Source organism: Plecotus auritus (assembly GCF_963455305.1).
Source record: "Plecotus auritus genome assembly, chromosome: 1".
NCBI classification, from domain to species: Eukaryota; Metazoa; Chordata; class Mammalia; order Chiroptera; family Vespertilionidae; genus Plecotus; species Plecotus auritus.
The window spans coordinates 3,245,337-3,268,358 of NC_137770.1; the positions used below are offsets into that span (position 1 = coordinate 3,245,337).

The window sequence follows — 23,022 nt, forward strand, 5'->3', positions numbered from 1 at the left end:
GCATTGGAGATGTGTGCATTGTGTGTCACACCGATTCACACACTCACATACATGTGCACAGCTGAGACACAGCTCGTTTAGATACAGGCTCTGTCCTGAGTCCTGAAGTACAGGGCAATGGGGTGGGGTCACAGCAGGGCGGCCGAGGAGGCTGGGGCACGTGCCTGCTGGGTTGGGGGCATCTAGGCCCAGCCCTGAAGAGAAGGCCCAGCCCTGAAGAGAAGGGGCGGCTCAGGGGCGACTCCTCGGGGCTGGGGCAGGGAGACAGCCCCCAGGAGGAAGGAGCAGCAGACCCTTGTGCTCAGAGCTGAGTGGGAGACGTTCTCCTGCAAGTCCAAGGGGCCGTCAGGGCAGCCCAGGCTAGAGACAGGGCCACCTCCACAGGCCCCGCCCCACCTCCACAGGCCCCGCCCCGCCTCCACAGGCCCCGCCCCACTTCCACAGGCCCCGCCCCGCCTCCACAGGCCCCCACCCCGCCTTCCATGCAGCAGCCCTTTTGGGGTCTCCCCAGGCCACGGGGCCAGACAGAGCCACCTGCACACAGCCTCTTGCATGGGGACGACTGGCCCCGGGGGATGGGGTCCTGATGTGGCCCTCTCTAAGTCTCTGCACCCCACACTGACGAGCCGGACTGCCAGGTTCCCTTGGGTGGGGGGGCCTTCGGGGGGTTCTGAGGACACACAGGCCTGTGGGACACGTCCATGGCGGGAAGGCACACACCAGAGCATTGACAATGGGCCCGCCGCCCCAGCAAATCAGAGTCGATGCCGTGGGCACCTCCAGGCCATCCTTCCGCCCCACACCCTCAGTGGCCATGCATAGCAGGGAGGCGGCACGGTGCCCCCAGGCTCCAGCGGCTGGAGGGGTCTTGTAGCCAACCTCACAGTCACCACCAGCCTCCCCCCAGGCCCCTCCGGCCCCCGTGGGCCAGACCACCGGTCACAGCCCTGACAGGGACTCCAGCTCCAGGATGTGACATGGGAGCAACTCATGGGCAATGGTCACCCGCCAGCATGGCCAGGGCCCAGGGAGAGCCAGGGTCTTCCTGTCCCGCTTCTCCGGGGGCAGCGTGCCGGTGGGGGGTCCTGTCCGCATGTCGGCGTGCGGCCCACCAGGCCTCCACTCTCCGCACACACACTCACAGCCCTTCCCTCCCAGGGAGCAGAGGCGGGCAGCCTGGTGCCGCCCCCTCCTCGGGGCAGCCCGGTGACCCCGCGTGTGCTGACAGCGTCCAGGGAGCGGGCCGTGCAGGAAGTGGAGGGGACAGGGCACAGGCAGGAGAGCACCTGCGAGGGGGCCTCGCCGGCGGTGGCTCCATCGACTTCCCAAGAACAGAGAGGCGGGAACTGCCAGGGCTGTGGGCCGGGGGTTCCCGGTCCATTTTTAGCCGAGAGCGATGAGGCAGAGCTCCCCTCCCCCCATTGTCTGGACGTAAAAATACCAACAATGGTTTCTACAGATTCAGCTCTCCGCCTGGGAGCCTTTCCAGGGAGCCACGGGCCATGGGGATGGGCCACGCCGTCACCACACCGGTCGCCTCGCCAACCAGGCACCTGACCGAGGCCCCGCACGCCCAGGTACCTCCGCTTCGGGCAGGTCCAGGCCACAGTGAGGGGCAGGCCGCCCAGGCCACTGCCCAGAGACACACCGGACGGCCACCCAGCCGGGCCCTGGCCTCCTGGGCACTGCTTACTGCTCAGTGGCCCCTCCCTGAATGGGGAGACAGGGAAGCAAGACAGAGACCAGAGCCAACCTGGAGAGGACGGGAGCCAAGAGCCTCGGGGGACAGGCTGGGCAGGGCCCCAGGCGGAGGGCAGGCAACACGCAGAGGGTACGGACAGTGGGCGGCGCAGAGATCAGCCAGGAGGGCTGCCCCAGCCCGGGGCCGGGGAAACAGCAGGCAGCCTGGGCACAGCCTCGGGCCGGGGCTGGGCTGAATAAGGGGTCTGCACTGGGCAGGGCTGGGACAGGGGTGGCGGAAGTGGACAGAGTTGTTTAAAGGGAGATGGGGTATCCTCGGCTCAGTTGGGCCAGGTTGGTCAATCTGGGCTGTGCTCAGCCATGCTGGGCTGAGCTGGGCTGGACTGGGCTGTTCCCTGCTGAGCTTGACATAGCTGAGCTGGGCTGAGCTGAGCTGGGCTGAACTGGGCTGAGCTGGGCTGAGCTGAGCTGAGCTGGGCTGGGCTGGGCTGAGCTGAGCTGGGCTGGGCTGAGCTGAGCTGAGTTGGCCTGAGCTGGCTGAGTTGGGCTGAGCTGAGCTGAGCTGGGCTGGGTTGGGTTGGGTTGGGTTGGGCTGAGCTAAGCTGAGTTGGCCTGAGCTGGCTGAGTTGGGCTGAGTTGAGCTGAGCTGGGCTGGGCTGGGTTGGGTTGGGCTGAGCTGAGCTGAGTTGGCCTGAGCTGGGCTGAGCTGGGCTGGGCTGGGCTGGGCTGGGTTGGGTTGGGCTGAGCTGAGCTGAGCTGGACTGAGTTGGGCTGGGCTGGGCTGGGCTGGGTTGGGTTGGGTTGGGTTGGGCTGAGCTGAGCTGAGTTGGGCTGAGTTGGGCTGGGCTGGGCTGGGCTGGGTTGGGTTGGGTTGGGTTGGGCTGAGCTGAGCTGAGTTGGGCTGAGATGGGCTGAGCTGGGCTGGGCTGGGCTGGGCTGGGCTGGGCTGGGTTGGGTTGGGCTGAGCTGAGTTGGGTTGGGTTGGGCTGGGTTGGGTTGGGCTGAGCTGAGCTGAGTTGGCCTGAGCTGGCTGAGTTGGGCTGAGCTGAGCTGAGCTGGGCTGGGTTGGGTTGGGTTGGGTTGGGCTGAGCTAAGCTGAGTTGGCCTGAGCTGGCTGAGTTGGGCTGAGCTGAGCTGAGCTGGGCTGGGCTGGGTTGGGTTGGGCTGAGCTGAGCTGAGTTGGCCTGAGCTGGGCTGAGCTGGGCTGGGCTGGGCTGGGCTGGGTTGGGTTGGGCTGAGCTGAGCTGAGCTGGGCTGAGTTGGGCTGGGCTGGGCTGGGCTGGGTTGGGTTGGGTTGGGTTGGGCTGAGCTGAGCTGAGTTGGGCTGAGTTGGGCTGGGCTGGGCTGGGCTGGGTTGGGTTGGGTTGGGTTGGGCTGAGCTGAGCTGAGTTGGGCTGAGATGGGCTGAGCTGGGCTGGGCTGGGCTGGGCTGGGCTGGGTTGGGTTGGGCTGAGCTGAGTTGGGTTGGGTTGGGCTGGGTTGGGTTGGGCTGAGCTGAGCTGAGTTGGCCTGAGCTGGCTGAGTTGGGCTGAGCTGAGCTGAGCTGGGCTGGGCTGGGTTGGGTTGGGCTGAGCTGAGCTGAGTTGGCCTGAGCTGGGCTGAGCTGGGCTGGGCTGGGTTGGGTTGGGCTGAGCTGAGCTGAGTTGGCCTGAGCTGGGCTGAGCTGGGCTGGGTTGGGTTGGGTTGGGTTGGGCTGGGTTGGGCTGGGTTGGGCTGAGCTGAGCTGAGCTGAGCTGGGCTGGGCTGGGTTGGCTGGGTTGGGCTGGGTTGGGTTGGGCTGAGCTGAGTTGGCCTGAGCTGGCTGAGTTGGGCTGAGCTGGCTGAGTTGGGCTGAGCTGAGCTGAGCTAGGCTGGGTTGGGTTGGGTTGGGTTGGGTTGGGTTGGGCTGAGCTGAGCTGAGCTGAGTTGGCCTGAGCTGGCTGAGTTGGGCTGAGCTGAGCTGAGCTGGGCTGGGCTGGGTTGGGTTGGGCTGGGTTGGGTTGGGCTGAGCTGAGCTGAGTTGGCCTGAGCTGGGCTGAGCTGGGCTGGGCTGGGTTGGGTTGGGCTGAGCTGAGCTGAGTTGGCCTGAGCTGGGCTGAGCTGGGCTGGGTTGGGTTGGGTTGGGTTGGGCTGGGTTGGGCTGGGTTGGGCTGAGCTGAGCTGAGCTGAGCTGGGCTGGGCTGGGCTGGGTTGGCTGGGTTGGGCTGGGTTGGGTTGGGCTGAGCTGAGTTGGCCTGAGCTGGCTGAGTTGGGCTGAGCTGGCTGAGTTGGGCTGAGCTGAGCTGAGCTAGGCTGGGTTGGGTTGGGTTGGGTTGGGTTGGGCTGAGCTGAGCTGAGCTGAGTTGGCCTGAGCTGGCTGAGTTGGGCTGAGCTGGGCTGGGCTGGGTTGGGTTGGGCTGGGTTGGGTTGGGCTGAGCTGAGCTGAGTTGGCCTGAGCTGGGCTGAGCTGGGCTGGGCTGGGTTGGGTTGGGCTGAGCTGAGCTGAGTTGGCCTGAGCTGGGCTGAGCTGGGCTGGGTTGGGTTTGGTTGGGTTGGGCTGGGTTGGTCTGGGTTGGGCTGAGCTGAGCTGAGCTGAGCTGGGCTGGGCTGGGCTGGGTTGGCTGGGTTGGGCTGGGTTGGGTTGGGCTGAGCTGAGTTGGCCTGAGCTGGCTGAGTTGGGCTGGGCTGAGCTGAGCTGGGCTGGGCTGGGTTGGGTTGGGCTGAGCTGAGCTGAGTTGGCCTGAGCTGGGCTGGGTTGGGTTGGGTTGGGTTGGGTTGGGTTGGGCTGGGTTGGGCTGGGTTGGGCTGAGCTGAGCTGAGCTGAGCTGAGCTGGGCTGAGCTGAGCTGGGCTGAGCTGGGCTGGGCTGGGCTGAGCTGAGCTGAGTTGGGCTGAGCTGAGTTGGGCTGGGCTGGGCTGGGCTGGGTTGGGTTGGGCTGGGCTGGGCTGAACTGGGCTGAGCTGGGCTGAGCTGAGCTGAGTTGGGCTGAGCTGAGTTGGGCTGGGCTGGGTTGGGCTGGGCTGGGTTGGGCTGGGTTGGGTTGGGCTGGGTTGGGCTGGGTTGGATTGGGTTGGGCTGAGTTGGCTTGGGCTGGCCTGGCTGGACACTGCCTGGTCCAGCAAGGTAGGCCTGTTTGCTGAGATCCACTTGACTTGGCTCAGTTGTGCTAATGGAGCCCCAGCCCTGGGGAAGGTTGTCCTTGGCTGGCGGGTTGAGCTGGGCTGAGACAGAGGGCCCTTGGTGTAACTTGTAGACTGGGGTAAGAAATGTTCTGTTCTGGGCCGACCTGGGCCAAGATGGACCCAGGTGGGCTCTCTGGAGCTGAGCTGGGCTGGGCTGGCTGCACAGAGCTGGGCCCGGGCCCGATGGGCTGCGGTCTGGGGTTCCCAGGCCAGGGGGGCGCCAGGCAGAGTCACCTGCTGGGGGTGGGCCTGAAGCGGGCTCCCTGGGGCGGTCAGCAGGGAAGCCTGGCTGGTCAGAGAGGTGGGGTGAAGGGGCACCCTCAGCTGCAGAGAGCCCAGCCCAGTGAGCGGGAGGTGGGGGTGGGATGGGCCACACTCGTGATTCCAAGGGGTTGGGGCCTCTGGACCCCAGGCCTTGATGGGGGGCTGAGGGTGAGGGCAGAGGAGACATCTTGCTGATCCCTGGGCGTCTCGGGGTATCTGCTCCGCAGTGTGTGTGGGGGGGGTGGTGATGGCTCCGAGCCTCTGCTGCTTGAGGCGCAGAGAGCTTCCCCGTGGGGGTGCGGGGGGGCTTATGCTGCCACTCAGGACCGAGGGGTCCCGCCAGGGGTCCGACCAGGGGTGGGGGCAGCAGCCTCGGGCGGCACAGGCTTTGTCACGGGCGTCTGGGAGGGATCGGGATGAGCCCTAAGCGAGCCTGGGCGGCTCCATGACCCGGGCTGGAACGAGGGCCCTGGAGCGGCTGCCCCAGTCCAAGGCTGCCAGCGCTGACGGCCCCGGTTCCATCCCACAGCCTCCATGCAGGGCCCATCCGTCTTCCCCTTGGCCCCCTGCTCCAAAGGCCCCGCCGGGGGCACCGCCTCCGTGACGCTGGGCTGCCTGGTCAAGGACTACGTCCCGGAGCCCGTGACCGTGACCTGGGACGCGGGGTCCCTGACCACAAGCGTCGTGACCCTCCCCGCCGCCTTCAACCCGACCTCCGGCTGGTACACCACCAGCAGCCAGGTGACCGCCTCTGGCGAGTGGGCCAAACAGCCGTTCACCTGCAGCGTGGAGCACGCCGGGTCCGCCCACCCCGTCAACCAGACCATATACCTTAAGCCAGGTAGGCCCACGCCAGCAGGTGGGCGAGGGGCGGGCCAGGCAGGAGGGCGGCGGAGGGGGGCTTTCTGGAGCGCCCGGGGCCCTGGGCCGGGAGGGTGCTCAGAGGCTCAGAGAGGCCTCCATAGGGCCACCGCCTCTGTCCCCAGCGTGCGCCACGAACGTCACCCAGCCCACGGTGAGGCTCTACCACTCGTCCTGCGACCCCAGCGGCAACACCCACAGCCCCATCCAGCTGCTGTGCCGCATCACCGGCTTCACCCCCGGCGACCTCGAGGTCACCTGGCTGGTGGACGAGCAGAGGGACAAGAACCTGCTGCCGACCACCGACCCCGCCAAGCTCGAGGGCGGGCTGGCCTCCACCATCAGCTGGCTCAACATCAGCCAGAGCGAGTGGCTGTCCCAGAAAACCTACACCTGCCAGGCCAGCCTGCACGGCTGCACCGTTGAGGCCCACGCCCGCACCTGCCCAGGTACAGCCCTCCCCGCGCCCACACCCGCCTCTCAGGCCCGGCGGGGCCGGGCGCGGCCTCACGCAGCCCCTCCGCGCCCACCAGAGTCCGAGCCCCGCGGCGTGAGCGTCTACGTGATCCCGCCCAGCCCCCTGGACCTGTACGTGCACAAGTCGCCCAAGGTCACCTGCCTGGTGGTGGACCTGGCCAGCCTGGAGGGCATGAGCCTGCAGTGGTCCCGGGAGGGCGGGAGCCTCCTGACCGGGGCCACCGAGAGCAGCAAGCGCCACTTCAACATGACCTACTCCGTCACGTCCACCCTGCCCGTGGACGCCGGCGACTGGATCGAGGGCGAGACCTACAAGTGCAGGCTGGGCCACCCGGACCTGCCCCAGGCGATCGTGCGCACCATCGCCAAGGCCCCGGGTGAGCGGCCGGGCGAGGGGAGGCGGGCGGGCCCCCTGCCGGAGCCGGAGCCGGAGCCGGCTGACCCCACGCCCGTCCACAGGCAAGCGCTCTGCCCCCGAGGTCTTCGTGTTCCCGCCGCCCAAGGAGCAGGGAGCCGAGGACACGCTCACCCTCACCTGCCTGATCCAGAGCTTCTTCCCCGCCGACATCTCGGTGCAGTGGCTGCGGGACAGCACCCTGGTCCCCAGCAACCAGCCCACCACCACGCGGCCCCTCAGGGACCCGGGCGCCAGCCCCACCTTCTTCGCCGTCAGCCGCCTGGGGGTCAGCCGGACCGACTGGGAGAAGGGGAGCAACTTCACCTGCCGAGTGACCCACGAGGCTCTGCCCAAATCACGGACCCACCAGGATTCGGTGTCCAAAGGCTCCGGTAACTAAGGCCCTGCCTCCCACCCTTCCCTCCCCAGGGCTCCCGCTGGGACAGAAGCAGGGCCTGCCGCCCCTGCCCCTGCTGTCAATAAACTCGGTGCCAGCTCAGAGCCAGGTGCGCTCGTTCTTGGGGGCGGGCGGAGGGACAGGGGTGTCTGGCACAGAGGAAAGGACTCCGAGAGGGGATGGGAGGGTTGGGCGGGGCTGAGCGGGGCGCTGTCCACCATCCTCCCGCCAACCCCCGCCCCCCCCCCCCCCATGCATCCTGCCCACTCCGAGGAGCCTGGGGACCAGAGGGCGGGCCCAGGGAGGACCCTGGGGTCCCGGCTCAGCCCACAGCCCCTGCCTCTCCGGAGGCCCTGGTCTCCACCCCGGCTCCCGCTGGCCCCTCTGGACACAGACAAGCTCCCCCAGGCGCAGCTGCACACACAGGCCCTCTGGGTGGAGGGACGGGTGGAAGCCCACACGGGCGCCCACACGCAGGGAGCCAGGCAGCCCCCAGCCCCCCGTCGGCCCCACGGCCGTCCCGAGCACCATGGGCAGGGACTGGCCCAACCCCGTGTGGCCCAGGGCCGAGCCCACCGTACCCTGACCCTCACCTCACTCCACCCTGACCCTCACCTCACTGCACCCTGACCCTCACCTCACTCCACCCTGACCCTCACCTCACTGCACCCTGACCCTCACCTCACTGCACCCTGACCCTCACCTCACTCCACCCTGACCCTCACCTCACTCCACCCTGACCCTCACCTCACTGCACCCTGACCCTCACCTCACTCCACTCTGACCCTCATCTCACTCCACCCTGACCCTCACCTCACTCCACCCTGACCCTCACCTCACTGCACCCTGACCCTCACCTCACTCCACTCTGACCCTCATCTTACTCCACCCTGACCCTCACTCCACCCTGACCCTCACCTCACTCCACCCTGACCCTCACCTCACTGCACCCTGACCCTCACCTCACTCCACTCTGACCCTCACCTCACTGCACCCTGACCCTCACCTCACTCCACCCTGACCCTCACCTCACTGCACCCTGACCCTCACTCCACCCTGACCCTCACCTCACTGCACCCTGACCCTCACATCACTCCACCCTGACCCTCACCTCACTCCATCCTGACCCTCACTCCACCCTGACCCTCACCTCACTGCACCCTGACCCTCACCTCACTCCACCCTGACCCTCACCTCACTGCACCCTGACCCTCACTCCACCCTGACCCTCACCTCACTGCACCCTGACCCTCACCTCACTCCACCCTGACCCTCACCTCACTCCACCCTGACCCTCACCTCACTCCACCCTGACCCTCACCTCACTGCACCCTGACCCTCACCTCACTCCACCCTGACCCTCACCTCACTCCCGGGGACAGACCGGCCCTCACAAGCACACCCCGTGGGCCTCACATGCAGTCACGCCTGCCATGTCGGCCCTGCCCCCACACAGCCTGCAGTGACCCAACAGCGCCACCCACCACCAGCCCCGGTGCCCCGTGTGGGCAAACGCTTCGCACCTGTGCTCCTGGGCGGCCTCCCTTGGTCTACCCCTTACCCAGGCCGCCCCGAACCCTTGCTCCCCATCACGCCTGGGCCACAGGACCCAACACGGGCATGGAGAGGACCCCCCCTGGCTGGGAGCCCAGCAGGCCTCCCCCCAAACCCTCCCTGCCACCTGCATCCACAGACAGACAGACACACACATGGACACACACACACACACTGATGCACAGGACACAGACACAGAGACACACACATGGACACACACAGACACCTACACACAGAGATACACATAGACACCATGCACAGACACTGACATACTAACACAGAGAGACACACGTGGACACACACACATGGACACACACACACGGACACACACAGACATCTACACACAGAGATACACATAGACACCATGCATAGACACTGACACACCTACACAGAGAGACACACGTGGACACACACACATGGACACACACACACATGGACACACACACACATGGACACACACACACTGACACACACACACATGGACACACACACACTGACACACACACACTGACACACACAGACATCTACACACAGAGATACACATAGACACAATGCACAGACACTGACATATTAATACAGAGAGACACACGTGGACACACACACATGGACACACGGACACACACAGACACCTACACACAGAGATACACATAGACACCATGCACAGACACTGACATACTAACACAGAGAGACACACGTGGACACACACACATGGATACATACACTGACACACACAGACATCTACACACAGAGATACACATAGACACCATGCACAGACACTGACATACTAACACAGAGAGACACACGTGGACACACACATGGACACACACACTGACACATATGGACACACTGACACTCAGGGGCACGCACGCGCCCGGGAAGTGGGCTCCGTCCCACAGCCCAGAGCAGCCTGCTGGCCCCGTCCCAGGGCCTGGAGGCTGCAGGGATCAGAGTCAGGGACCAAGCCCACCCCTACCCCAAGCTCGAGTGCACGTCTAACAGCCCAGACCCCCCACTCCGTCCTGTGCACGCACACGCACACATACACACACACGCATGAGCACGCACACACACGTGCACACACGCATGCGCCCCAGCTAGCAGCACCCATGAGCATGGAAAGCAGCGAACACCCAAGGACGCAGTCCAGAGGGACCGGCTGGTGCGCTGCCCCCAAGCCTGGTGCCTGCACGTGGGCACACCTCACTCCCCAAGGCAGGAGGCCGAGGGACGGCGGTGGCCGCACAGGGGCAGGGGCAGCTCGGGCCCCACGTGGCCAGGCCAGCCCCGCGGAGCCACAGCCCAGGCTGCGGGACTCAGACCCCCAGCGGGCTCAGGGCAGCCGACTGTGCGCAGTTCAGAGGGTCTCCGGGCCGCAGGCGAGAAGCTGAGCGAGCACGGGGCTGGGTGGGCGCCATCCTCCCGGTGGGGTGGGCAGAGCAGGAGCTGAGGTGAGGGCCAGAGGCCTGGCGAGGGAGACGGGGGTCCGGACGCAGCCTGAAGGATGGAGGGAGAGAAAAGGCGTCACTGGGGTGGGGCTGCGGGCTGCGGGCTGCGGGCTGCGGCCCTCCCACCGGCCACCCTGGGCCGGGCCAGGCAGGGCCTCAGACCCCAGCCCTCCGGGTGGGCCGGCTGCTCTGGGAAGAGGCCACGGGGGCTGGACAGGGACTGCCTGAGCCCAAACATCAGGGACCAGGCTGCAGGGCCCCATGCTGCCGGGCCCCATGCTGTCCACACCCAGGCTGGGGTGACTGACCCCCACACCCAGGCTGGGGCTGACTGACCCCCACACCCAGGCTGCGGGCTGACTGACCCCCACACCCAGGCTGGGGGCTGACTGACCCCCACACCCAGGCTGGGGGCTGACTGACCCCCACACCCAGGCTGGGGACTGACCCCCACACCGAGGTTGGGGTTACTGACTGACCCCCACACCGAGGTTGGGGTGACTGACCCCCACACCGAGGTTGGGCTGACTGACTGACCCCCACACCCAGGCTGGGGGCTGACTGACCCCCACACCCAGGCTGGGGACTGACCCCCACACCGAGGTTGGGGTTACTGACTGACCCCCACACCGAGGTTGGGGTGACTGACCCCCACACCCAGGCTGCGGGCTGACTGACCCCCACACCCAGGCTGGGGGCTGACTGACCCCCACACCCAGGCTGGGGACTGACCCCCACACCGAGGTTGGGGTTACTGACTGACCCCCACACCGAGGTTGGGGTGACTGACCCCCACACCGAGGTTGGGCTGACTGACTGACCCCCACACCAAGGTTGGGGTGACTGACCCCCACACCCAGGCTGCAGGCTGACTGACCCCCACACCCAGGCTGGGGGCTGACTGACCCCCACACCCAGGCTGCGGGCTGACTGACCCCCACACCCAGGCTGCGGGCTGACTGACCCCCACACCCAGGCTGGGGACTGACCCCTATACCGAGGTTGGGGTGACTGACCCCCACACCCAGGCTGCGGGCTGACTGACCCCCACACCCAGGCTGCGGGCTGACTGACCCCCACACCCAGGCTGGGGACTGACCCCCACACCGAGGTTGGGCTGACTGACTGACCCCCACACCGAGGTTGGGGTGACTGACCCCCCACACCCAGGCTGGGGGCTGACTGACCCCCACACCGAGATTGGGGTGACTGACCCCCACACCGAGGTCGGGGTGACTGACCCCCACAACGAGGTTGGGGTGACTGACTGACCCCCACACCGAGGTTGGGGTGACTGACCCCCACACCGAGGTTGGGGTGACTGACCCCCACACCGAGGTTGGGGTGACTGACCCCCACACCGAGGTTGGGGTGACTGACTGACCCCCACACCGAGGTTGGGGTGACTGACCTGCGCCCGCAGAGCTGGACCTGCAGGACGTGTGCGTGGGGGCGGCCGAGGCTGAGGATCTGGACGGGCTGTGGCGCAGCCTCCTCGTCTTCATCGCGCTCTTCCTGCTCAGCGTGACCTATGGCGCCTCCGTCACCCTCTTCAAGGTGGGACCCCCCCCCCCAGGGCCGGGAGGGCGGGGACCGGCGAGGCGAACGGATGGGGCCGGGCCCTCACGCACGCCCTCTCGCAGGTGCAGTGGGTCTCGGGCGCCGTCCTGCAGGGGCCGCCCCAGGCCACCCACGACTACGAGAACGTGGAGGACACGGTGCGGCCGGCGGCGGCGGCCCGGGCTCAGAGCGGCTGAGGCCTCGCTGCCTTCCTCCCGGCCTGAGCGACCCTGAGGCCACCGCTCTGCCCCAGGCTGACGGGAGCAGACGCACCTCCAAAGGGGCCCGGGGCCGGGACCCATCCGCAGCTCACGGGCATCCGGAAGGTTCCAGCTCAGGCCCAAGGCCCGGGCACCCAGGGGACCTGCCAATAACGGCCCTCCTCCCACCCCGTCTACCCTCCCCGAGCGGCCCGGGCTGCACCCATGGGGGCAGCCACTCTGGGCTCCCCCCAGGCCCCTGAGGTCGGGGCCGCTCCCGTTCTTCCCGGACAACTCCTGGACCACAGTAAGGCCTCGAGCCACGGCCTGGCCCACGGCCCCGTGTCCAGAGCCCAACCAGCCTGGTCCAGGGTCCGAGCCCAACACCCCGAGTCCGGAGCCAAGCCCAGGACTCCGAGTCCAGCCCGGCCCAAGGTCTCCCTCCCCGACCTCCCTCCCAGGTCTGGGTGCCCTGCCCCTGGGGCCCTGGGCCCCCTGCTCACCCTTCCTGCCTCCACCCCACCCCGTCCCTGCAGCATGTGGAGGCAGAGAAGCCCTTCTGGGGAGAGGCCCTGAGACTGTGTGGGCTGTGGGCAGGGTCCCATGGTGGAGAAGGGGTCCCATAGCAGGAGAAGGGGTTCCACAGGCAGAGAAGGGGCTCCCAAGGGCGGAGGAGGGGTCCCCCAAGTGGAGAAGGGGTCCCCCAGGTGGAGAAGGGGTTCCATGGGCGGAGAAGGGGCTCCCAGGGGAGAAAGAAGAGCCCCCCCAGGTGGAGAAGAGGCCCCCCAGGTGGAGAAGAGGTCCCCCAGGTGGAGAAGGGGTCCCATGGGTGGAGAAGGGGTCTCACGGGTGGAGAAGGGGTCCCCCAGGTGGAGAAGGGGTCCCATGGATGGAGAAGGGGTCTCACGGGTGGAGAAGGGGTCCCCCAGGTGGAGAAGGCGTCCCCCAGGTGGAGAAGGGGTCCCCCAGGTGGAGAAGGGTTCCCCCAGGTGGAGAAGGGGCCCCCCAGGTGGAGAAGGGGTCCCACAGGTGGAGAAGGCGTCTCACGGGGTCCAGACAGCAGCCACTCAGTCCAGCAGCTCCGACCCCACCCACCACGGCCTCGTCCCCCCTCCCACTCCCGCTCAACAGCTCGGCTTTTGCTTCCCTTTGGGTTTCTTAGTAAAGTTCTTTTTTTCCAAATTCCATGTCCCCCGAGTGTGCTTTGGGGTTGGTGCCTGGGGTCACGAGGGGCACAGGGCACTTCTGGGGCTGCAAGGGCCCTTCGACACCCCCAGAAACACCCCGCCTGGCCCCATCACCCCCTCGCTGGTCTGCAGCCCAGGCTGGCTGCCCCTTCCCACACGGACCCAGAAGCCAGCACCCCGACCCCCATGGTCAGTGCGGGCCACGGGGACGCAGCTCTCCTCACCAGGCGGGGCCAGGGTCAGCCTCCCCCCGTCCCCGCCCCAGCCACCCGCCCGCTGAGCACACACACGGGCCGGGCCTTGGCCCCCGTCCACCCCAGACAGCCTGGTGACCTGGTGAGCTGTGTGGGGCTGGCAGCCGTCTGCTCGAGAAGAAACCAGGGGAGCCCGAGAGACGGGGCCCCCGTGAGATGGCCAGAGGGCCAAGGGCAGCGGGGCCTGAGGCCGTGCCTCCCCAGGTAAAGCGGCAGTGCCCCGGCTGGGGGACCTGCCCGTGGGGGCCTCTGTGCCGCCGCTGGAAACGGCGGGGAATGCGTGAACACACATGACAAAGGGCAGGGTTCTCTCACATACAAAGAGCACTTGGGAGCCAATAAAAAGAGGGCCGTGAGCAGCGGGTCCTTCACAGCAAGGAAATCCAAGTGGCCCAACGGGAAGAGCATCTTCAGTAACGAGAAAAGGTGGCACGGGAGGAACGGGGGTCTCGGCGTGGACAGTGTTAAGGCCTCTCTGGCCGAAACCGGTGTGGCTCAGTGGATAGAGCGTCGGCCTGCGGACTGAAGGGTCTCGGGTTCAATTCCGGTCAAGGGCATGTACCTTGGTTGCGGGCACATCCCCAGTGGGAGGTGTGCAGGAGGCAGCTGATCGATGTTCCTCTCTCATCGATGTTTCTAGCTCTCTATCCCTCTCCCTTCCTCTCTGTAAAATATCAATAAAATATATTTTAAAAAAAAAAAAAGACCTCTCTGCAGGCCCACGGGCCGCCTTGCCAGCATCCAAACGTCCAGGGCCCCCCACCGGGCCGGGAGACTCCAGCCTCCCGATGGCCCTTCCAAGAGCCTGGCTCCATGGGGGGCCCGTGTCACACAGCCGACGCGGACGAGGATAGAAAGGCCAGCGCGCAGCCGGCCAGGCTCAGACCTGGGCCCCCGAGCCCATTGGAGTAGAGAGGCCACATCCGGGCAACTCTGAGGCCTGTCCAGAGACGCGGAGGACTCGCCAAGGAGGGCACCAGGGGCCTTCAGGCTGCGGCCCGCCCTGCTGTGCACGCACGCAGACTCGCTGACACACACACACTCGGGACACACACTCACAGACACACACCGTCACACACTCAGGGACACACACACCCCTCACACTCACAGACACACAGATGCACTCACAGCCTCAGGGAGCGAGGCCCACCCCACCCCCTCGCACGGGCTGTCCTGCAGAGCCTGGTGCCCTCAGCGCAGCGTCCCTGCTCTCTGACTTGCAGCCCAGATCATGAGACGCCCTCACACACCCCAGAGCGAGGACAAGGGCTCGGCTCACACGCGGTGAACTGCGTCTCTGCCAAGCCCAGGAGGGAGGAGTGCGGGTCACCCCACCTGCAGGCCACCCCACTGGGCACCCCCGACCTGGGCCCCAGCATGGCCGGGCAGGGAGAGGACAGAACCACGGCCAGGCCTCAGGCCCTCCCAGCAGCAACAGCCCGCCTCCCGGGCCTCCCCCACCACCACTCCCTCCCCCTGTGACCCCCCCACAGGGGCCTGAAGGGTAACCCCAAAGCTGGGTCCACATCCCCCCCTGGAACCTGTGCCTGGAACCGTATCTGGAAAAAGCATCCTTGCAGACGTGACTGAAGTTGAGGGTCTTAAGATGAGAGCATCCCGTGGCCCCCCGAGTGGAGAAGGGGTCCCCCAGGTGGAGAAGGGGCCCCCCAGGCCCCTGGCGAGCGTCGTCACGAGAGAGGAGAGGAGCCGCAGACACAGAGGAGACTGGGGGGCTGAGTCCACGGGCTGAGGGACACCCGGATCCCGGGGGCTGGGAGTGGGGCCTCCGGAGGGCGCGCTGCCCTGTCCCCACGTGGATGGCTTCTGGCCTCCCGCCTGTGAGAATGAATTTCTGTTGTTTAAAGCACTTAGCCTGTGTCCTTTGTCATGGGCGCCCCACAAGCCGGCAAGGCTTGGCCACGCAGAGGCCCCCCTCCTTCCAAAGAAGGCCCGGAGGACCCGTCCCCAGCTCTCCCCTCCCGGCGGGACCCTCGAGCAGTCCGACACCCGGGCCGTGCAGGGCCCAGGTCAGCTCAGGCCTCCGCCAGCCGCCGCCGCCCACCCTCACGACCTGAGGTCGCATCCACGGCCCCAAGGGACGCGCCCATCTGCACCCACGGTGGGGCCCTGCCATCCCTGGGTGAGCCTGGCTGAGTCCCCCCACCACCCCCACGGCCCTCCTTGGTTTCATCCATGCCAGGCACTGTGCCAGCCATGAGGCCCCATCACGCGTCCCTTGCTGGCGCCCCCTGTCCCCTGGGGCCGGGCTTTGGACCCCCTGGAGGGGCATGGTCTGGGGTAACCAGGCAGGCAAGAAGGCCGAGCCGGCCCTAGCTGGTTTGGCTCAGTGGATAGAGCATCAGCCTGTGGACCCGTGGTTCTCAACCTCCCTAACGCCACGACCCTTGAATACCGTTCCTCATGTTGGGGTGACCCCCAACCCTAAAATGATTTTCGTTGCTACTTCATCTCTGTAATTTTGCACCTGTTATGAATCATCATGTAAATGTCTGTGTTTTCCGATGGCCTTAGGCTCTACAGCAGCGGTTCTCAACCTGTGGGTCTCGACAACGTGAGGAACTGTATCAAAGGGTCGTGGCATTAGAAAGGTTGAGAACCGCTGCTGTGGACCGAAGGGTCCCGGATTCAATTCTGGTCAAAGGCACGTACCTGGATTGCAGGCTTCACCCCGGATGAGGCCCAGGGATGTGTTTCTCTCACATCAATGTTCCTCTCTGTCTGTCTCTCTTCCACTTTCCCTAAAACTCAAGGGGAAAATATCCTAGGGTGACGGTTAACAACAAAAAAAAGAAGGCGGAGCTGCTGGACCCTCATCCCCACGCAGACAGCGCTGGTGCCAGAGGCTGTGCAGGCGGCATCGGGTCAGAACCCAGGCGGCCTGAGGCCCTGGGGTCCTGGGGTCCTAGAAACACCCAGAGATTCTGAGGCGCCCCAGGCTCCCCGCCTCTGTCCATCCTCTGCCTCCGGCTCCGCCTGCCCTGGCCTCTGACCCCTGTGAGGAGCTGACCTCCGCGGGGCCAGTGTCACTGACCCGCAGGTGCGCTTTCTGGAGGGGACAGCCAGCACCTTCTGTGAAGAAATGACTGATGGGTAAACGCAGGCGCAAGCCAGGCCCAGCTGCCCTTGTGTGTCCAGGCCGGGCCACCTCCTGAGAGTGGGGGTCACCAGGGGAGCCCAGGGGCCCGTGGGAAAGCCCTGGACGGGAAAATGGGCAGATGTGGGCCGAGGCAGCGTGTGGCTGCCCCAACCTTCAGGGGGGCCTCACGCGCACCCTGGCTTCAGTCTGGGCCCCAGATGCTCACAGGCATGCCAGCCCTGTGCCCGGGACCCCCACCGCACGGCCCTCACAGACTCCCCGCTGGGGCCACCTCAGCCTGTCCCTCAGCTCCCACTGCACTGCCTTGGCTTCTGCGTCCCTGCAGCTCGGCCCCCGGCCCAGCCCCATGAGCAGCCATCCGGAGCCAGGACCCACCACCACAGGCCTAGGCTCCTGGGGGTCACAGCCCAGGCCACACACACCTGGCCTTGCCACAGCCAGACCACAGACCAGACATGACGTGCAGACGGGCAGCTGAGACTGGTGGGACAGGAAGTGGCGAGTGACCCCATCTAGGGTCATGACACGGTCTGAGGCCCCTCCCCAGGCTGGCCCTCAGCATCAGCCTTCCGCAGAGCGAGCGAGGGCCAGCAGGGGCAGGGGTCTCTGCGCCACACAGCCTCGGGCAGGGCCCGCTGGCCAGGGGGCCTGGGGCTCTCTGCCTCGGACCCTCCAGCAGCCTCGAGCAGGTGGGTCCTGGGTGCTGCCCCATCTCCTCCTCGTCAGGCACGCTGAGCCGTCCTGGGACCAGGGATGTGGAAAACAGGCACCAAGACAGAGGAGAGAGAAGCAGCAAACAGGACCAAGAGCCAAGAGGACCACAGGGCAGGATGCCCCACCCTGACGGGGGAAGTGCTGGGATAGTGTGGCCAGGGCTGGGCTGGGCTGAGCTGGGCTGGGCTGGGCTGGGCTGGGCTGGGCTGGGCTGAACTGAGCTGAGCTGGGCTGAGCTGGGCTGAGCTGGGCTGAACTGGGCTGGGCTGGGCTGAGCTGGGCTGAGCTGAGCTGGGCTGGGCTGGGCTGAGCTGGGCTGGGCTGGGCTGAGTGAACTGGGCTGAGCTGAGCTGGGCTGAGCTGGGCTGAGCTGAGCTGAGTGAACTGGGCTGAGCTGGGCTGAGCTGAGCTGGGCTGAGCTGAGCTGGGCTGAGTGAACTGGGCTGAGCTGAGCTGGGCTGAGCTGGGCTGAGCTGAGCTGGGCTGGGCTGGGCTGAGCTGGGCTGGGCTGGGCTGAGCTGGGCTGAGTGAACTGGGCTGAGCTGGGCTGAGCTGGGCTGGGCTGGGCTGAGCTGGGCTGAGCTGAGCTGGGCTGAGTCAACTGGGCTGAGCTGGGCTGGGCTGGGCTGAGTGAACTGGGCTGAGCTGAGCTGGGCTGGGCTGAGTGAACTGGGCTGAGCTGAGCTGGGCTGAGCTGGGCTGAGCTGAGCTGGGCTGAGTGAACTGGGCTGAGCTGGGCTGAGCTGAGCTGGGCTGAGCTGAGCTGGGCTGAGTGAACTGGGCTGAGCTGAGCTGGGCTGAGCTGAGCTGGGCTGAGTGAACTGGGCTGAGCTGGGCTGAGCTGGGCTGAGTGAACTGGGCTGAGCTGGGCTGAGCTGGGCTGGGCTGGGCTGGGCTGGGCTGAGCTGAGCTGGGCTGGGCTGGGCTGGGCTGGGCTGGGCTGAGCTGGGCTGAGCTGGGCTGGGCTGAGTGAACTGGGCTGAGCTGGGCTGGGCTGGGCTGGGCTGGGCTGAGCTGGGCTGAGCTGAGCTGGGCTGGGCTGGGCTGGGCTGGGCTGAGCTGGGCTGAGTGAACTGAGCTGAGCTGGGCTGAGTGAACTGAGCTGAGCTGGGCTGAGTTGGGCTGAACTGGTCTGAGTTGGGCTGAGCTGGGCTGAACTGAGTGAACTAGGCTGAGCTGGGCTGGGTGAACTGGGATGAGCCGGGCTGAGTGAACTGGGCTGAGCTTGGCTGAGCTGGGCTGAGCTGGGCTGATCTGGGCTGGGCTGGGCTGGGCTGATCTGAGCTGGGCTGAGCTGGGCTGAGCTGGGCTGGGCTGGGCTGATCTGGGCTGGGCTGGGCTGATCTGGGCTGAGCTGAGCTAGGCTGGGCTGGGCTGGGCTGGGCTGATCTGGGCTGGGCTGGGCTGATCTGGGCTGAGCTGAGCTAGGCTGGGCTGGGCTGGGCTGGGCTGATCTGGGCTGGGCTGGGCTGATCTGGGCTGAGCTGAGCTAGGCTGGGCTGGGCTGGGCTGGGCTGATCTGGGCTGGGCTGGGCTGATCTGGGCTGAGCTGAGCTAGGCTGGGCTGGGCTGGGCTGGGCTGATCTGGGCTGGGCTGGGCTGATCTGGGCTGAGCTGAGCTAGGCTGGGCTGGGCTGGGCTGGGCTGATCTGGGCTGGGCTGGGCTGATCTGGGCTGAGCTGAGCTGGGCTGGGCTGGGTGAACTGGGCTGAGCTGGGTTGAGTGAACTGGGCTGAGCTGAGCTGAGCTGTGCTGAGCTGGGCTGGGCTGAGCTGGGCTGAGCTGGGCGGCTGGGTGAACTGGGCTGAGCTGGGCTGAGCTGAGCTGAGCTGGGCTGAGCTGAGTTGAGCTGGGCTGGGCTGGGCTGGGCTGAGCTGGGCTGAGCTGGGTGAACTGAGCTGAGCTGAGCTGGGCTGAGCTGGGCTGATCTGGGCTAGGCTGATCTGGGCTGGGCTGATCTGGGCTGGGCTGAGCTGAGCTGGGCTAAGCTGGGTAAACTGGGCTGGGCTGAGGTGAGCTGGGCTGAGTTGGGCTGAGCTGGGCTGGGCTGGGCTGAGCTGAGCTGAGCTGAGCTGGGCTGGGCTGGGTGAACTGGGATGAGTTGGGCTGAGCTGAGCTGGGCTGAGCTGGGCTGGGCTGAGCTGGGCTGAGCTGACCTGAGCTGAACTGGGCTGGGCTGGGCAAACTGAGCTGAGCTGGGCCTGGGCTGGGCTGAGCTGAGCTGAGCTGAGCTGAACTGGGCTGAGCTGGGCTGAGCTGGGCTGGGCTGGGCTGAGCTGAGCTGAGCTGAGCTGAGCTGAGCTGGGCTGAGCTGGGCTGAGCTGGGTGAACTGGGCTGAGCTGAGCTGAGCTGGGCAGCTGGGTGAACTGGGCTGGGCTGGGCTGAGCTGGGTTGAGCTGAGCTGAGCTGAGCTGAGCTGGGCGAACTGAGCTGAGCTGAGCTGAGCTGGGCTGGGCTGAGCTGGGCTGAGCTGAGCTGAGCTGAGCTGAGCTGGGCGGCTGGGTGAACTGGGCTGGGCTGGGCTGAGCTGAGCTTAGCTGGGCTGAGCTGGGTTGATCTGGGCTGGGCTGGGCTGGGCTGAGCTGGGCTGAGCTGGGTGAACTGGGCTGGGCTGAGGTGAGCTGAGCTGAGCTGAGCTGGGCTAAGCTGGGTGAACTGGGCTGGGTTGAGCTGAGCTGAGCCGAGCTGGGCTGAGCTGGTTTGAGCTGGGCTGACCTGAGCTGAGCTGAGCTGGGTGAACTGGACTGAGCTGGGCTGAGCTGAGCTGGGCTGGGCTAAGCTGGGTGAACTGGGCTGGGCTGAGCTGGGTGAACTGGACTGAGTTGGACTGAGCTGAGCTGGGCTGGGCTGAGCTGAGCTGAGCTGGGCTGGGCTGAGCTCAGTTGAGCTGAGCTGGGCTGAGCTAGGTGAACTGGGCTGAGCTGAGCTGAGTGAACTGGGCTGGGCTGGGCTGGGCTGATCTGGGCTGGGCTGGGCTGATCTGGGCTGAGCTGATCTGGGCTGAGCTGGGCTGAGCTGGGCTGAGCTGGGCTGAGCTGAGCTGGGCTGGGCTGGGCTGAGCTGAGCTGAGCTGGGCTGAGCTGAGCTGAGTGAACTGGGCTGGGCTGGGCTGGGCTGAGTGAGCTGAGCTGAACTGGGCTGAGAGTGACCGAGCTGAGCTGGCTACCGGTTGGCGAATGGGAGGAGGTGGGTTCAGTATGGATCACCTGCAGAGCCAGTTCCTCACCCAGGTGCCCCTGTGTTTCCCGGGCACATGAGGGCTGTGCCATCTCAGAGGTGCCTGTCCCCTCTCTGCTCCCACCAATGTCCCTGAGGGAATCGGGACAGACAAGGGGTGGCCTGTGTGCCCAGCCTGTCTGGGAGGGACGCCTCACATGGCTGGTTTGGTTGAGTCTCTAGTCTGAGAGCTTTGTAGGCCCTGGGGGGGCCTCTGCTTGCTGGGGGCTTGGCGGTCTGCAGAGGTGGGTAGCTAGACTGGACTCTCACCAGGGAAGTCTGAGTGGCCCACGGAAGCCCAGGCCCCTCTCCTCTGCGTGTGCCCTCCAGCGCAGCAAGGCTGGCCCTCAGGGCAGGCCAGTTGCAGGGCCAGACCCCTCGGTGCTCACCTGTGACTCCTCTGGGCCCACCTTTCATGACCCCCAAACTCTGAGAGACATGGCCACACCCACTGCACAGAGGGAGAGGAGGCCCCGGTGGGTCCCACAGACTCAGCTGGTCCATGGAGAGCCGTGTGGGTGACGCGGCCTGTGGAAGGAGCGTGTCCCGGTCCACGTGCCGGAGCTCTGAGCAGCGTGTCCAGAATCAGTGCGGCTGGACTCGGCGGCCAGTCCCCACCCCGGGTGCCCGGCCTTCAGGCTGAGTGACCGGGGCCGTCACTCGCCCTCTCGGGCCTGTGTGCCCAGGGCAGAAGGCGGTGGGCATCGTCCCATCCGCGTGGGGCTGTCCGAGGTCTCACAGCATGCCCTGTGTTGCAGCAGCGAACCCCACCAGCCCCACCCTCTTCCCACTGAGCCTCCGGAGCACCGACCCGGCCGACCCCGTGGTCATCGGCTGCCTGGTCCAGGACTTCTTCCCATCGGAGCCCATGAACGTGACCTGGGGCAGCAGCGGGCCGGGCACCTCCATCAGGAACTTCCTCCCCGTGTTCACCTCCCGGGGCCTGTACACCATGGTCAGCCAGCTGACCCTGCCGGCCAACCAGTGCCCGACGGGCGCGACCCAGAAGTGCCACGTGCGGCACAACTCCAGCCCCGCCCAGACCAAGGACGTGCCCTGCAAAGGTCAGAGGTCGGGCCAGGGCGGGGGCGGGGGGGCCATCAGGTTCCCATGGTGGAACCACCACGCCCACCGGGGCTCCCCTCAGACAGGAGGGGGCTCAGGCGGAGCCCCCCGCAGAGGCTGGGAGAGGGCGAGGCGGGGCTGGAGCAGGAGGAGGGAAGGGGATGTGGTCCAGGGGCACTGAGGGCTCTGCCTCCCTCTCAGTTACACCGAATCCGACATGCTGCCAGCCCCGCCTGACCCTGCACCCGCCGGCCCTCGAGGACCTGCTGCTGGGCTCCGATGCCAACCTCACGTGCACGCTGAGTGGCCTGAGAGAGCCCCAGGGTGCCAGCTTCACCTGGCAGCCCACGGGAGGGAAGAAGGCCATCCAGGAGGCCCCGCAGCGTGACGCCTGCGGCTGCCACAGCGTGTCCAGCGTCCTGCCGGGCTGCGCCGATCTGTGGAACCGCGGGCAGACGTTCTCCTGCACCGCCACCCACCCTGAGGCCGCGAGCGCGCTCACCGCTACCATCGCCAGAGCCTCAGGTGGGCCGGGCCCCGCCCCAGGGGCGCCCCCTGCACCCCACGGTGGGCCAGGCATCCGCCTAAGCCTGCCTGCCCCCACCCCCGGCGCCCCACTCACATTCTACAGAGGGAAACTGGGCACAGGGTACCCAGCGGGCAGAGGGGCTCTCTCCTCCCTGCCCAGACCCCTGACGGGCTCCTCTGCCCCCCCAGGGAACACCTTCGCACCCCAGGTCCACCTGCTGCCGCCGCCCTCGGAGGAGCTGGCCCTCAACGAGCTGGTGACGCTGACGTGCGTGGTGCGGGGCTTCTACCCCCGTGACGTGCTGGTGCGGTGGCGGCACGAGAGCCAGGAGCTGCCCCGAGAGAAGTACCAGACGTGGAGTCCCCTGCCCGAGGCCGGCCAGGGCAGCGCCAAGTTCGCCACGACCAGCGTGCTGCGCGTGGACACCGAGGCGTGGAAGAACGGCGACAACTACTCCTGCGTGGTGGGCCACGAGGCCCTGCCCCTGAGCTTCACGCAGAAGACCATCAACCGCCTGGCGGGTAAACCCACCCACGTCAACGTGTCCGTGGTCATGTCCGAGGTGGACGGCGTCTGCTACTGAGCCCCCCGCCCGCCCGCCCCGCCCTTGAATAAACTCCGTGCTCGCCCAGAGCAGCCAGCACCCCTCCAGCGCCTGTCTTGATCCTCTCGGCCGGGCACCTCGAGGGGCCCTCACACCCGTGCGCTTGTGTGTGTGTGTGTGTGTGTGTGAGCGTGTGTGTGAGTGCCTGAGTGTGAGCGTGTGAGCGTGAGTGTGAGTATGTGAGTCTGAGTGTGAGTGTGAGCGTGAGCATGTGAGTGTGAGTGTGAGCATGTGAGTCTGAGTGTGAGCATGTGAGTGTGAGCATGTGAGTGTGTGAGCATGTGAGTGTGAGTGTGAGCATGTGAGTGTGAGTGTGAGCATGTGCGTGTGAGTGTGAG

General features: G+C 66.6%; 1 gene segment (V, D, J or C); it reads left to right on the forward strand.

Moving 5' to 3' along the window:
- The window catches only part of LOC308242753 (Ig alpha-1 chain C region-like), an 82,973-nt gene extending 60,241 nt beyond the window's left edge, over positions 1-22,732 (forward strand). The window contains exons 2-4 of the C gene segment in view: positions 21,245-21,550; positions 21,753-22,076; positions 22,269-22,732.
- Positions 22,733-23,022: the final 290 nt, after the last annotated feature.